Source organism: Grampus griseus (genome assembly GCF_964374135.1).
Source record: "Grampus griseus genome assembly, chromosome: 5".
In the NCBI taxonomy this organism is placed as follows: domain Eukaryota; kingdom Metazoa; phylum Chordata; class Mammalia; order Artiodactyla; family Delphinidae; genus Grampus; species Grampus griseus.
In genome coordinates this window covers 32,100,721-32,113,078 of record NC_138998.1, presented here as the reverse complement: position 1 = coordinate 32,113,078, position 12,358 = coordinate 32,100,721, and positions in this window count along the sequence as shown.

The window sequence follows — 12,358 nt, the reverse complement described above, 5'->3', positions numbered from 1 at the left end:
AGAGGGCAAAAACGGTTTGAGGGCGGGGCGGGTCAGCAGTGGCCTGCCCAGAGCCACTTGCCCGTGAGAGCATGGCTTGAGCAGGAAGTGAAATGGGGAAAGTTTTGTGCCTCTGGTTTCTGTGCCTCCCGAGATCTCCCCTTTTCTGGGCGGAGTGTAGGGACCTTGGGATCCAGGGCTGCTGCTCACCTTCTGCCTCTGGCTATTATTGGCCCCCATCCCACCCCCAACTCCTTGCAGGGTTTTTTAACAGGTGGAGTGTGAAAGGGAAGAAACTGGCCTCATGACCTTCTTTTCATTTGGCCAACTTACCTACATATAACGTCATATCTGTATTAATTCCTGGTGCAAATATCTCTTAAATGTCCATCTTCACCTCTACAATGTCATCTCCATGTGCAAAGGGGCCCTGTCTGTGCTGTTCAGAGCTGATTCCTTGGAACCAAAAATGGTATCTGAAACATAACAGCAACTCAGTAGTGTTGGCTGATGAATAAATGAGTGAGTGAATGCAGGATGGACCATATTCTTATACTTCCAGCAGCTATAAAAGTGAGTGAAGAAATAAAAGCCTTCCCAATAGTTCAGTATTCTAGCCAAAAAATACACCCCTCCCGTGGCTACCTTTCTAATGGGCATGGTCCCTGTGCTGGGTCTGGTTACCCTCTCACGCCATCACTGAGCAATCCTTCCCTCCTGAATATCTGTCCCTGCCCTAGAGATGCCATTCCTGTATTTAAGATGTTGTTTAAAAAAAATTCCTTGTAGGCAGCCTCTTCCCCCACCCTCTGTACCCAGACTTCCCTGAGAAGCTAAAGCCAGCTCCACATTGGCCAGCGTGTTTAGAGTGCCTGGAGATTACTCCTAACTCAGGAAAGCCTGTGAGATGACATTCCAAAGAGTACTCCTCCCATCTTCTTTCATTTAAATAATTACAGGTCTCTTCCTCTCCAGGTCCTGAAAGAAGTTTCCCATGGGGCAAAGTCCTTGGAAGGTGATCCAAGCCTGGTTTTGTTGATGTGCATGCATACTTTACAAACCATCCTCTATCAATCATCTCAGGCACTGGGCATGCTAGCAAGCAATTATTTGTAGATACAAAGAGGAAAAATGATAGTCACACTTGAGAGTTGAATTGAGCTCGAGGCTCTGGGCTTTCACAGTGGAGGAGGGAGGTCTCTGTCTATGCTTCTCTTCACAGAGGACCAGAGGAGAGCTAATGGGTTGAAAAGGCAGTAAGCATACCATGGGCTGTGTGTTGCTGAGCCGTGGATCCTTTAACAAATAAGGTCAGTTTGTTCTTGCAGAGTACGTTAGATGTGCTCACAGAGAGAGCTGGGCTCTGGATAAAGTCTTGTGTTCCCTTCCTCCTTGGTCACCTCAGGACACTAAACCAATTAAAGGGCAAGTTGCCATACCAGGGATGAGTCCTTTCAACACAAGAGTCTTTATAGCTGAGTCTCAGTCACTCACTTGCTCTGTTTTCCAGAAAACATTATGTTACATAGGAGGAAATTTCTCCAAGAGCAAGGTGGGAAAGAGTAGTTTCAATCAATCATTTATTCATTCAACAAACGTTCATGACATGTGTACCATGTGCTAGGAATTGTTCTAAGAGCTGAGGATGTGGTAGTGAACAAAGCAGACAGTGTTCCTGCTCTCACAGAGCTTATGCTTTCATGGAGAGGAAAGACTAAAACAGGCAGAAAATAAATGAGCAAGACAATTTCCAATAGTAATGAGTTCTTCGGAGACAATAAAATGGATAATGTGACACAGAGAATGGGAGCTCTTCAGGCACATGTTGAGGACAAAGTTGCTAATTTGCGTTGGTGGTCAGGAAAGAACTCACCAAGGAGGTGCCATTTGAGCTAATACCTGAACAACCCCAAGAAGCCAGCTATACAAAGACTTAGAAGTTGGGCTTTCTGGGTAAATGGAAGAGCGAGGGCCAAGGCTGTAAGATGGGAATGAGCCAGATGTATGTGAGGAATCAAAAGAAAGTCCAAGTGATTCAAGTGCAATGAGCTTGGGGGAGAAGAAGAGGTCAGAGATGCAGAGCGTGTGGTGAAAACTGCGAACCTGCCACACTAAGGAAAACATTAACTGTTCTATGCCCATCTCGATCTCTAGGCCCCTAACACTAGGTGCCAGTGGGGCAGGGAGCTGACTTTGGTCACTTCCATAGTCACACATATATGCAGGTGTATGTAGAATCCTTTGTTCCCACCAGGCTTCTGGCTGGTCTCTTCCATATTTTACTCTCATCTTGGCCAAGTCAACAGAAGTGACTTTGCAGACAAGCATTCCAAACCAACTACAGAATTCCCATTTAAAATTTGGTGTTCTACGAGAGGGAAGTGGTTAGCCCTCTATGCTTTCCAGTGAGGCCTCTGACTTCCACGTTAACTCTCTTATTATGCAGCATCAGGCTGTAGACCAAAGCTGATTCAGAGAGTTGATGCCAAAGCTTCTCAATGATCAAGCCAGGACCTTGCAGAGTTTTGCAGTACCTTCATTCATTTTCCCTAGTGATTGTATCTTCTCCGACTTTCTGTTGACTGCTAGGGTCAGAAGAGTCATTTGAGATTCATGTTTCCCACCCAGTGAAGGGATCTCAGTGCCAACAGCCTTGTCAGGAAGCCATCCATCCTTGACTGGATTGTTCCTCTGATAAGGAGGTCACCTCCATCTGAAGAAGTTGGTTCCTTTGTTGCACAACTTTAATTATTAGAAAACTCATCTACCTGCTGAATGGACACTAACACCCATCGACATGGTATTTGAAGACTTATTGTGTAGTATTAGAATCTTCTCTTCTCCGGATTACATCACCAGTTCCTCAGCTGCTCTCCTTGGTGAAATTTCCAGATCCTTCCAAGCACTCATATGCACTTGTATCAGTTAGGATACAAGTTTGTTACCCTTTTGGTAACAAATGACTGAAAATCCAAATCAAATAGATTTAAGCCCCAAAGAGAAATTATTGGCTCAACTAACTGAAAAGTCCAGGAAATGCTCCAGGACTGCCATGGTCCAGGGGTTGGTTTCTCCCTGTCTAGCTGACAGGTTCAGCCTTCCTTTGTGTTTGGTTCATTCTAGCACCCCATGTGATGGCCTTCGGAGCTCCAGGCTCCAGAGTTTACAAGTGATGCTCTGACTGGCTGGTCCTGATCACAGTCCGGCAGGTAGAGAAGGGGTAGGAATCCACGGCACTAGGAACAGGTGCACTGACCATGGAGGAGAGGCGGTTCCCCAGAAGAGAAGTGATGTACAGCTACCTGGTAAAAAGAGTGAATAGATGCTTTGGGGGCAAAACAATAGCACTCCAACTAAACCACAGATTTAAAAGTAACCAGAAGGGGTTATGGGGATATATATATGCATATGGCTGATTCACTCTGGTGTACAACAGAAACTAACACAGCATTGTGAAGCAATTATACTCCAATAAAGATCTATTAAAAAAAAAAGTAACAAATATGTTCCACTTCATCTGCTTGGGGTACAATTGAGGTCATATCTCTCTTTGCAGTATTCCAATTAAACATCTTGTGCCCCCAATCTCAACTCATGTTTTCTCTCTTCCTGGAGTCTACCCTGCCAGGGTAAACTGAGAAGCGTCCAAGTTGTTAACTTGTGTTTGTTGCATCCTGCCTCACGGTGGAGAAGAACTCAGACCTATCCCAGAAGCCAGAAATCAGGCATCACAGCCGATGCCTCTGATGTCCCTGGAGACCTCTGCTGCCGTTGGGGCCCTCATCACAGAAGGATGTCACACCACTGGTCACAGGTGAAAATCAGTGGCCAGTTGGGACTGAGTCTCCTATTTGGGTGCAGCCTCTGGCAGAGGTGGAGGGTCTGCAGGTGGGGATGGAGGCTGACTTCCCTTTCCTCCCCCTTCCCACACCCTCATGCTGAGGCTCATACTTTGGTGTCCTCAACAAAGTATGGCCTGAACTCTAAGCATGTACATAAACAATTCTTTAATGGTTGAGGGCTTTTGAGAATGGAGAATTACTACTCCTGCACTTTGTTTAATGGTTCATTCATCAATCTTCCAAATTTATCAAATGATTAACATTCCATTAATTTTAAATGTTCCATATTTCTCTACATATTCACACAGCACTTACACAATTGTAAGTCAAAACTCATTGACTTACAAATTAAATTTTCCCAGTCATTTTTTCCCACTGATGGAAAATTATTTAATTTTCTAAACATTTATCATATTCTAAAATTATAAATTCATTATATTAGCCTTTCTTAAATACTTTAAGAAGTAATAACACTCCAAATACCAGTCATCATAAAACTGATTATTAGATTTCTATTAAAATCATTTACAAAAGTGCTAGTACCTAGATTTAATTATTATTATTTGTTCTTATCCTAATTCTTACTTTTATTCTAATATCTCATTGAAGTTCTCTTCCTAGGGTTTACAATGGTTTTAAAGGTTTTATTTTAAAATAGAAACCATCTATGTTTCTAACTTTCTCATTGTAAATAGACTGCTTGTACCAAAGGACACTTCTAGCAAATTCAGCTTCAAACTTGGTAAAGTCCAATTTACTTCACAATGTTAATATAGCTTACATCTGGGGAGTGGCAGTGGGAGGAAAAAGGAGGAACTTTAAATTTTACTGTATATACTTGTGTATCGTTGGAATTTTTAATCAAGCATTTGCAATTTGTAATAATAAATGCAATTCTAAACACTCTGAATAATAAAAACTAAACAACCCATGGTAAACACTGTTAATACTTTTTGTGGTTTCTTCTAGTCTTTTATTTCTCTGAGGCATCTGTTCCATTTTGCACAATTAGAATCATAATCCATATTTGATTTTTTTCATCCTACTTTTAATTTTAACAGCATCATGTCAGAAACACTTTCTCACCTTAGATATTCTTGGGAAACAAAGGGATTGTAACAGCTGCATGATACTCTATCATGAGGACGCACCATAATTCACTGAGTCATACTCCTATTGTTGGCAAAAAATTGCTTCAAATCTGGGACATACAGGAAAGAGGATCCCATTTTTCTTATTTTCCAGATGAGAACACTGCATTCCCCGAAGCTAGTAACTTGTCCAAGCACAGCCAGCTGGCCAGAGGCTCTGCTGGGACCTGGCACTCCTAGGCCCAGCCCTCTTCCCTGGCTGTCACCACACGCTGCCTCCTGGGCCTCTGCAAGGCACTTTCTGGAACCTAACTGTAGGGCACTGCCTACATTCTTTCTAAATTACATTTTCTCATTTGGGGCCCGTTATTCCTGCCTGTCAAGCTCATTTTTTATCTTCTGTCATATAACCATTAGGTAATGAGGGACACCATAGCCAACATTGGAAATTATGGCTTTTCCCTCTATCAAGATGTGCTTCCTGAATCATCTCTGTGCCAACGAAGGGGGACTATTGTCATCACTTTTATCAGATAATTCCAATAGTCACCAGCAATTATGGGGAAGGGTGCTAATGAGCTTACCTCTGTCCATGTTTCTCAGGGATCTCCTGGGTTCTCACCTTCTGTGATCAACACACCAGCAGATGCTTGAGCTCTGCCTAAGGGCCCATGCTCACAAGGTGAAAGAGGAGTAATAATTGGGCGGGAAAAGAGGGGAGGAGGGAACTAACATCCGTGGCCGACTCCTTGTCCAGCTCTGGGTACCGGGGTGTGGATGCCACCAGCATCACAGGAGGGGGACCGTGGAGGATGGGACTGGTGTGCCTGGGGGGAAGCAGGTGGACCAGGGTAGCTCCCTTTTACTCAGTCTCATTTTGAGACTGTATTATTCAGCTCTACATGGAGGAACTCAGCATGGTACAGGAGACTGCTCTAGGAGGGCCGAGCCTTGTTCTGCTTCTTCCTTCACATGGTATGAAACACATTTATTCCAAGCTTTACAAACGAGTCTTTGACATCAGTGTCTGTCATCACTAGAACCACTTTTTGAGTCACCTAATGTTGTATTTTTCCAGGATTCCATGTTCCCTCCCACCTAATTTCTTGGAGATACAGCCCCGTTAAAAATCTGTCTTTGGAAATGTAGTGGCTTGGGCTTATCCTGAATTAATATTTTTTGTGTGTATTGCTTTTCAGAAAATGCTTAATTCATGTGAATGTGATTGGCAGGAGCCACAGAATGTGATGGTTTCTATTTATGGTTGATGTTAATCCCTTGACCTTATGGTAGTTTAAATTTCTGGTACAGATTCCTTTTCCACGATGTTATAGCTCCTTCCTGGACTGCTGTAATTGTGTCGTTTATCAATGTGAAAAATGGACTTTGAAATGTAATAGACCAGAGCTAATATGGGGAGCAGCAAGGGAATTTAGTATGCTTAGAGAAGAGCTGTTTCCATGGAAACTAATTCCTTTGAGCAAGGTCCCTGGGTCCCCTGGCTGCAGGGTGATTTGTGTGTCCAGGTGATACGACCTGGATTCTAGGCTTAGCTCTGACATGAATCACCAAGTGAGGTAGGCAAGTCCCTTAACCTCTCTGGGACTTAATGTGCTTATCTGTGACTTGAAGAAGGCAGACAAGTTCAATGTTTACTAGACTTTGGAGTATTAGGGACTGGTAATATATCTTTTAAAAGTTTTTATTTTGGAATCATTTTAGATTCATAGAGAATTTGCAATGATAATACAGAGAGTTCCCACACCTTTCACCCAGCTTCCCCTAATGTTAACGCATTACTAACCACAGCATATTTAAGAAATTAACACAGGTACAATATTATGGACTAATCTACAGGCTTTATTTGGATTTTCCTAGTTTTTTCACTAATATATTTTTCTCGCCCAGGATCTGATCCAGAATTCCACTTTGCATTTGGTTTTCATGTCTCCTTAGTCTCCTCTGATCTGAGACCATTTCTCAGTCTTTGTTTATTACACCTCGTCAGTTTTAATGAGTACCGGCCAGCTATATTGTAGGACTTCCCAACCAGTAATGCTTTTAGAAAGCAAAACAAAATTGGAGGACCAGTTTAGGGCTGGAAAAGTTAGACAAGAGAGGTGTATGAGTGAGGTCTCTATGTTGCAAGTGACAGAAAACCAACCTTGAACTGTCCTGTCAAACAAGGAATTTATTGACTCAGGTAGCTAAAAGGCCAAAAGGCATATGTGGCTTCAGAATGGCATTCGTATCCAGTTCTGCTCTCTTTGCTTGATTCTTCTCTTCTCTGAACAGTCAGATCATTCTCAGATATGCACTCACCACATAGTTACAAGACAGCTGCCAGCAGCCCACATGGCTATATCCATCCAGTGTATGCATGTGTGTTACTCACCTCTGTTCCACTTTCCCAGCTAGGCTCTCATTGGCTCTGATTCTGCCATCAGCCCATCCTTGAACCAGAGGGAAAAGATAAATGGTTTTCTGCTTCAGATGTGAGGATGTGTTGCCCAGAGTTGTGGCCACCATCTTGTGACCAGAGCAGAGCAAGCTGACAGCTGAGGAGGACACAAGAACCTTAACAATGGACAGGAACCTGGGTTCTGGATGGTGTCATTTGGCTGTGGAATTAACCAACCTTGGATCTGGGTTGGTTATATGCTATAATAAATCTCCTTGATTTAGCTTCTGTTAGTTGAGTCTCATATTACTTCCAGCCAAAAGCATCCTAAATAACACACAGATATTGCAGGTTTCCTTGTTGGATATAGGATATTACCTTGATACAGGCTTGTCTGTGGACATGCATTTGACAGCACAATACAAACCTGAGTTCAATATATTCTGGTTCATAGTTTTTTTTTTTTTTTTTTTTTTAAATCAGAGTTATGTTGAAAAATCCAGCTTCACATAGGCATTTTGGCAAAAACAGAAGTGATGCTCTTCAATTTTACATAGCATAGAACATCTAAGTAATAGCTCTAATGTTTCTGCTGGTTTGTCCCCATGAAGGCTGGAAGCAAGCCACTGGTGACAGGCCAGGGAGGGGACAGGAAAGGGTCTGCAGGGTGTTCCTCACTCAGAACACGCCCAATACTTAGGCTTCCGCTCATCCAGTGGGTACAATCTGGAGTCGGTCAGAAAGGGACACCTTGCCTGGAGAACACTTTCTCATGACAAATAATTGGGCACCCTGGGCTGAGATGATCTCGTCTAAGGCCCTTTCAAATCAGTCAGGCTAGTACTGCGTGCTGTAATGGTGTGGAGGCCACCATGCCAACAGCAGTGGGGACCTTTCAGTGTAATTATCAGTGAGATAATGAAAAGCTGAGTGATAAAGGTTTTTTTTAATACGATTTTTATAAAAGGATAAAAAGTTTTTTATAAAAGGATAAAAAGTGATTTTTAAAATCCTATTTAAACCCCCTTTTTAGAATTACTGGGATTAAAAAACAACAGTAACAGTGTAATTATCACTGAGAAAACAAACACCAGCCCATGATTTCCCATTAAGGAGTCATCATTTCAAGAGCTAAAGGAATGACAATTTGGAAATGCATTGGCTTCTCCCATCTTTATGTCCTATACACTCACTTTTGTAATGATGTATATAAATAGTTTTTGCTTGCCCTCTAAGCTTTTAAAAATTAAAACAGTTTCTACTCCTTCCCTCCATCCCACACACACTTTCTCACGAGCAGACACATACTTATGTGAATACACTCAGACCTCTTGCGGATCCACATATTTTGGGCATGTACATGAAACCATTTATGGGGGTTTAATCCATGAATCATAAACAGAAGATTCTCATTAAGAACGGGCAGTGGCTTCTTTAAGCTTGCATAGTACTTACGGTATTATGTACTCTCAACACTTTATGGGAGTCTCAGAGATTCACAGCAGACTCTGCATTAACTCAGATACGGTATTAAGCCCAAGAGGCAATAATCTGATACAGTAGCAGCCCTTTATTCAGGGCCTGGCATAGAGTACGTTGTTAAAAATATTTGCTGAGAAAATGAATGATATTCCCCCCCCGCCATTTTTCACAACTAAATAAGGGAAATAGGGGTGTCAGGATAGAAAGTTATAAGGCAGAGCTTTAGGGAAAAACCAGTGACTTCAGGATAAATAGCAACTATTCCTGGATTACTCACTGAAACAATTTTTAAGTTTCTATATAAATTTCAACATGGCTGTGGACAGTTGGGCAGATTCGTCACTTTCCTGTGAATGAAATTTCATCTTTAGTGTAAAACTGGCTCTGTTTCTTGAGTCCATGTTTTGGGGGTAGCTGCTGCTCTCTGCAGCCCACACAAAGCCATCAGGGCCTGGCTCTCAAACTGCTGAGAGGCTAACACTTTCCTTCTTGGTCTCAAATTAGTTTCACTGAAACCCTATCTTTATGTGGGTCAGGGCTTCCTTTTTCCTTAAAAACTTTTTTTTCCCATTTTGAAAACAAACAAAAAAAACACTCTCCTATTTCCAGAAATTCCTTGCAATTCTTTATTTCCTGTTGGCTTCTTCAGGGGCATTTTTTGCTAATGAAGTTTCAAGATGATTTCTTGAAACTGTTATAAAGTTATGTAACTTTGCTCATTTAAAACTATCTTCTTTGCTAAATTCTTAACTGTTGAGTCTCTCTCTCTTTTCAGAACGGAGACTCGTTCTTAACTATTGATGGTCACAATGGTGAAACTAGGGAGGATTTTACACCATATTGATCTCAGTTGCGAAGAATATGAAGTTAAGCATTTTTTCCCCTTTTCTGCAACTGTCCTCTGCTCTGTAACAGTTGTATTACCTACTATTTTAACCCTGCTGATTCATACTATTTCACCAAAACCCACTTTTGGACTCCAGGGTCAACCATGGGCTTGTTTCTGGGGTCCTGGGACATGCTGTCCAGAAGACAACCTTGTACCAGGAAGCAGGACATGGGGCCCAGCCCCCGATTCTGCCTTGGTTTCCCTGTCTGCAAAGCACAGAGCCCGCAGTGAGTGTCTTTACGGTTCCTTCAGTCTCAGGCGTGCTTCTGTCTAGGTATTCTGCCAGGCATTCTCTTTCTACAGGTCTCAGAGAAGAAAATTCTAGAGTCCATGGGTTCTTTTTTTAATTTTATTTTTAATTGAAGTATAGTTGATTTACAATGTTTCAGGTGTACAGCAAAGTGATACTTATGTGTGTGTGTATATATATATATATATATATATTCTTTTTCAGAATCTTTCCATTGTAGGTTATTACAAGATATTGAATATAGTTCCCTGTGCTATACAGTAGGACCTTGTTGTTTATCTATATCATGGGTTCTTTAATTTTTTCTGCCTGTTAGCTCTAAAAATTTCTTCCTTCCATCATATAGATCTTTTCCCATTCAGTCAAGATCCACATCTTCAGCCACAGGGATAGCTGGCATTTGTGTGCCGATGGATGTAGAACAGTTGACTTTTCTTCATAAATGTTGACTACCGTAATTATTCATTTGTTTCAGAATAACGATTACAGGTGGGATGGCCTGGTGCAAGGAGGATGGGTTGGGTTGGGAAGGCCGCCCTCCGACCTTGGCTCTCTGAATTTCCTGACCCCCTGTGTAAAGTGGGGACCTGGCCACCCTGGCCCAGTGCTGTTGTGAGGCTGAATTGAGACGATGCGGAGGGGGCCGTCCTCAGGCTCTGCGATTTTGGGGCCGCCCGTCTCCCGCTGAGGCAAGGATCGGCTGTGCACCGCCACCCCTCAGGAGCGGCTTTAGACCCGGTGCAATGCTTGGTGGAATGCGGGGGGCTATAAATAATAAAAGGAATAAGGTGAAGACAGAGACTCCGAGAGAATCTGGCTCCCTGTGGTTCCGTTGGGGTGCCGGGCAGGGAGCGTTTATTCGGAGCACCGCCGCTCCCTCCTGTGCTTCCCCCGCAACCCCGGGTAAAAAACAAACAGAAAAACTTTCCCGAACTTTCCCATTCCTCCGTGGCCTGGCTGCGAACGCTGAAATTCCAACCCGTGTTTGTTGTCACCCGCGGGCCCGTTTCCATGGTTACCCAGATTCCAGGCGCTGGCCCAGGGCCCACCACAACGCATCCCCCAAAGTCTCCTTGACAGAGGAGAACCAGAGCGAAGAAGGGCCCTCTCCTTCTCCCCGCAGCCCTGCCTCACCCCCCGGTCATGTGTGATGTGCGTGTTATAGGTGGTTCTGTTCAGCATCAGTTTTGGGGGGTAAGCACGATATAACAATTTCCTTCACTTCTCGTTTCCTCTTTGAAGCTGAGGAATTACTTTCTTATACCAAACATTACACCCTTGGCAAACACTCCAGATGGTTCTCATTAAAATTCCAATTCCTTTTTTTGCAATTCCTTTTCCCCCCATTCTTCTCACACTGCTATCTCAAAAATAAACACCAGGTGGAAGACTGATGAAGGGTCCTGTGGCCATGAAGGAGCCCCCAGGTCCTCTTCTTACCAATGGCCACCTCTACCCTTCATGGGGCTGGCTGGCATAAATACACACCTGGGGTGGGGCATATTTCATGTTAAAGGTGCCCTTGGCTTTGGTCTCTGTAGGAAGAGGGGCAGAGAGACAGCTAGGTCCCTGCTCCCCACTAGGCCCTGGCCCAGACTCTGCCTGCAGAGGGACTGGGGAGGGGGCTGCTGACCACCCCAGTTAGTGTACACTGAGACCTCTGCAGCCTACTCAAGACACAGGAGTGAGACACACTTGCTTTAAGAAGCCAGAGGGAAGGATTGCCAATGCTTTTTGGCCATAATTGCAGCCGAGCAAGCCACAGGATTTGCTCACACATCTGGAAAAATTTGCTTGCGTAGGAAAAGTGTGTATGTGTCCAAGGATGTGTATTTGATGTGTTTTTATTTCCAACTTTATGAGAAAAATTTTAAAATAGTTGAAAAAATAATACAATGAATGCCATATCCCTCCACCTAGATCTAACAAGTATTACATTTTGTCATATTTGCTTTCTCTCTCTCTCTCTCTCTCACTGCGTCTTTCTAGATAGATGGAGAGATGATAGATCAATCTCTATGTCAAATGTCTAGGTATTTGGAAGCTGGAATCTTGCCCCTGTAGTGTTTTATAATATTTTATGTATTATAATTATGTAATATATGAGTACATTCTTATTGTAAAATATTCATATGTTCAAATAATACAGAAGATTAGAGAGTAGAAGCAAAAGCCCTGTGCTGGTCCCTCCTCACCCTTCAGGGTAGTTTGGTTTGTGTCCTTCTTGACCTTTGTCTGATTTTTGCAGACATATGCATGTTTAAATAGAAACATATACTTTTGTTATAGTGTTTTTTGTTTTTTTTTTGCGGTACGCGGGCCTCTCACTGTTGTGGCCTCTCCCGTTGCGGAGCACAGGCTCCGGACGCGCAGGCTCAGTGGCCATGGCTCACGGGCCCAGCCGCTCCACGGCATGTGGGATCT